This window comes from Micropterus dolomieu, linkage group LG08 (genome assembly GCF_021292245.1).
Source record: "Micropterus dolomieu isolate WLL.071019.BEF.003 ecotype Adirondacks linkage group LG08, ASM2129224v1, whole genome shotgun sequence".
Taxonomy (NCBI): Eukaryota; Metazoa; Chordata; class Actinopteri; order Centrarchiformes; family Centrarchidae; genus Micropterus; species Micropterus dolomieu.
Genome location: NC_060157.1, coordinates 9,657,544 through 9,662,096, shown reverse-complemented (window position 1 = coordinate 9,662,096; position 4,553 = coordinate 9,657,544).

Below are 4,553 nucleotides of genomic sequence, written 5' to 3'. Positions count from 1 at the left end.
TACTAGTAAATGAACTAATATCAGATTATGATATTGATTTATTTTGTCTTACTGAAACCTGGCTGGGTGATGGAGAATATGTTAGCCTAAATGAATCCACCCCTCCCAGTCATATTAATACTCACATTCCTCGAGGCACAGGCCGAGGAGGTGGAGTTGCAGCTATCTTCGACTCTACCCTACTAATCAGCTCTAAACCTAAACTAAACTATAACTCATTTGAAAGCCTTGTTCTTGGTCTTTCGCACCCAAGTTGGAAATCACTGCAACCAATTCTTTTCGTTATAGTATACCGAGCACCTGGTCCGTACTCTGAATTCTTATCTGAATTTACAGCGTTTTTGTCAACTTTAGTCCTTAAAACGGACAAAGTTATTATTGTAGGGGATTTTAATATTCATGTGGACGTTGAGAATGACAGCTTTAGTACTGCATTTATCTCTCTGTTAGATTCCATCGGCTTCTCTCAGAGTGTTCATGAACCGACTCACTGTTTTAACCACACCCTCGACCTTGTTTTGGTGTATGGTATTGAAATTGAACATTTAATAGTGTTCCCAAAGAATCCCTCTTTGTCCGACCACTGTTTGATAACTTTTGAGGTTGTATTGCTGAACTACACGCCATTGGGCAAAAATTTCTATACAAGATGTCTGTCTGATAGTGCTGTAGCTAAATTTAAGGATGCGATTCCATCAGCTCTACAATCAGTTTTTTGTAAAAAAATTGTATTACAAAACATACATCAATATATTCCATCACAGTAAGAATGTCCTGTTTCTAGCACAGAGCACAAACAACACCAGTTTATTCCAGAAAAGTCAGGTTATGGATGAAATGGCAGGATCAAGCGGAGTGCATGCAAAGGACACAGAGAGGAGGAGCAGGCAGTCAGGGAATTTCCCAGATTCAGGTGCAGTAGGAAAGAGAGCGAAGAGATGATGTGAAGCCAAGAAACAGAGCTATAAAAGGAGGTCCAAAAGGAGGTGAAAGTCAGTCGGTAGCCAATTCTGTGGTCTAGTCGCTGCTACACCGACCACTGGTCTCTGTCACACCGACCAATGGTCGCTACCACTAGGGGCGCTAAAGATACTGGTCGCTGCCACACAGACCCTCTCCAGCAAACCTTACCTAAATTTTGTTTTATTTTTTCATCCATTACTCTGGCGTAAAGTCCATAGTCATCAAAACAGTGTCGCAGAAAATGACGTTTACACATTCCATGGCCAATCAGTGAACAGCACAATTCTTAACAGAGTTTATTACGGTTTTGTCATCTGTTTGTCTCTCTCTCTTTCAACGTTTGCAATACTGAAGAGGCTAAAAATAGCTACAAAACACCACCAAAAAGGTACCTATACAAGGACAAATAATTATGATTAGGTGATAACTATGAAATCTTAATCTACAGCTAGTCTCACAGTGACATTGAGTGGTAAAACCGTTAAGTACAACATAGATTTAATTTAACGGTGTCCGTAACGAACGGTAAAGTATAACGGGCAGATGAAATTGTAACATTTTAACTTATATATGGATAGGAGCCATTATGCCCCTCATATTTCAAAATCTATGTTTTGTCCCCCCACTTTTCTCCAGCGATTTTGTAGTTGGCTAGTCGAGAAGGTTTACTATGAGTGGCTAGTCAATCAATCACTCCACATCAGACATAATTAAACGGTTGAAATGTGTTAGGCCTATAGAAAACATCCGACACAACGCAAAGGAGATGCTGAAAAGTTACAGAAGAATAAATATAATAACAATAAAAATTTGCTGCCGGCAGGTTCAGCTAAGTGCCTCAATATTACAGACTTTTCTTCTGTGCTGCTGTTATTTACAGCCTACCTGAAGACAGTGAGGGCACCTGCAGCAGGGTGGGTAGTAACTTGTTAGAAGAAACGCAAATTTGCAAAATAAATAAATAAAAATAAGTCATTGCCTTTTCACATTCCTTTATTATTTATATTTTTACTCTTTAATCCGATATTTTCTTTGGGCTAGTAATCTACTCTTAATTTTGCTACATTTTCAATTCATAACTTAACCAGTCTGTGATCTGTATTTTGCTTCATTAACCCGAAATGAGCTGTCATCCAGGCTGTGTGTGCTCGGTTACGCAGAAGAGCCTTGTATAATTTGCTCCTCCTGATCCCAGACACCCCCCCTTTCAAAACGATGCGCCATGACAACTACTTTTGCCATTTTTGCCATTTCCAGTCCAAAAATCAGCTGATTTGTTGCTAAAAATATCACAGAGCGACATCTTGATTATTGCGCAATACCTGGGAGCTGTCTGCCTTCTCTCACCTTTTTCTGCAGAGAGGTGCTGCTTTGGAACACACGGTCTTTTTCTGGCGGTCCGGTAGCCGACTCATAGTAGCTACATAGACATCCAGGGTATCAAATGAATGTCTGCTCAATCCAGATCAATTGATAACCCCCCATCACTGTGTGATGTTCCGTTTTCAAGTTACACGCCTGTAAAGCATGGGAGTGCTTTTGGTGACATGAATGTTGATGAATATTCATTGTTTTTATCAATATTTCAATGTTAAGTTATTTTCAACACGGTTGTATTCAGTTGCATTATAATGAGTTGGATGATGGTTTTGATGGTTTATTGTATTTTTTACCAGGTGAGGATGAAAATATCATGTTTTTCTTTATTGCATCTCCATGTAGTCTGTAATGGTCAAATAAATATGTTAATTGTTAATTTTAATATTCCTTACCTGCTGACCTTTCAAAGGAGACCAGAATTATGCATCTAGGCCAAATGGTTGAGGAGTTATTACTGATTCAGTTTTGGGTATGTTATTTTAGTGGTTTTTCCTGCAAATAGCTGGAGATTTCCAACAGGTTAAGTTTCTCTGTGTAGGCATCATCCTCAACTACTGCATCAATCTAACTTTTGCTTTGTTTCTGTTTTTTGCAGCAGGGAGGATCATGTCAGTACATGTGAGTGGTGACAGTACACTTTGAAGTTCAAGTTTCCTGAAGTTGATGTTTATTAAGTTTATTAATGAGAGTCTGTACATTGGTTTGCAGTGGGCTTTATTTGTTATGTCCTTTGCAATTTACGTTAATTTAAGTGGTTGACTGTAAAATCTGTAGCCACCAACTTTATGACCTGATGTATTGTAGCTCATTTTTTGCAATGAAATTCTGGCAACCACTCCTGCCATTAAGATACTATTAAGTTGAACTTAATAAATGCCGTAATATATAAAAGAGTTGTTCTTTGTTTATAACTGAGGTAGACTGTAAACAGGTTTATATTATAGCTAAGATGTTTGCTTATTCTATAGTAATTTACCATTAACAGTTACTTAAACAGCTATCAGCTGTGAAATTTACAGTCATGAAAAAAGCATTCTGGGAAGGTGATGCAAGAACCAAAAAATAACATTCTAGTTTGGTCCCTCAAAGGTTCCTTTAATATTATTAAAGGTTCTGAAATAATTAAGTAAACATAATTGAAGGACCTAAATGGCACCAAAAAATTACATTCTAGGTTGGTCTTTTAAAGGTTCTGTAAATGTTAGGGGAATTTAGTGTAGTGGAGTCCTAGAGGGAACGTCCTATATTAATTGTCCCCTAAACATTCCCAGAACGTCCTAAATGTTCCCTGAAGGTCCTCCAAATAACATCCCCAAACACTTTAAAGAACTCCACATCATGGCTGTCTGGGAACGATGTGGGAACATTACCAGGCGACGTTCTTGACACCAGCGGGACGTTCTGAGAACATTTAATTTCCAAAAAAAGTGTCCTCTTAATGTTCCCAGAACATCCCGAATTTTCCTTGAAGGTCCTCCAAATAACGTTCCCAAACCCTCTAAAGAACTCCACATCATGACTGTCTGGGAACATTCTGGCAACGACACCAGCGGGGACGTTCTGGGAACGTAACATTTCTAGCTGGACAGGCTCAGCAGTAGCACGTGTGTGTGTGTGTGAGCAAGCACGTGTGCTTTGGGAGCAGAGTGAGGGAGCACAGTAAGATAGCAAGGCAGCATCAAAAACACTTGCAAAGGAAAATATAGAAGCAGATTTTGTGAAAATTGTGTAACAAAACATACGTCAATATATTCCATCACAGTAAGAATGTCCTGTCTCTAGCACAGAGCACAAACAACACCAGTTTATTCCACAAAGTCAGGTTATGGATGAAATAGTATGATCAGCGGAGGGCATGCAAAGGACACAGAAAGGAGGAGCAGCGCAGTCAGGGATTTCCCCACAAAATGCTGAGGCACATGAAAATCTGAGACTTTCCCAGACCCGGGTGCAGTAGGAAAGAGAGACAAGAGATGATGTGATGCCAAGAAACAGAGTTATAAAAGGAGGTCCAAAAAGGAGGTGAAAGTTAGTTGTTACATGGTTTTCATGTCGACTCGGGTCTCTGTTCTGGTAACAGAATGGGCCTCTATTTTGCCCCAATCTCTGACACACTCCGGTGGAACTTTTGTATTTTAATTGGTGTCTGTTTTTGTTGATAATAAAAATGTTGGTAAAAGTTCAAGCTTTCTTATCTGGCCCAAGTCTTG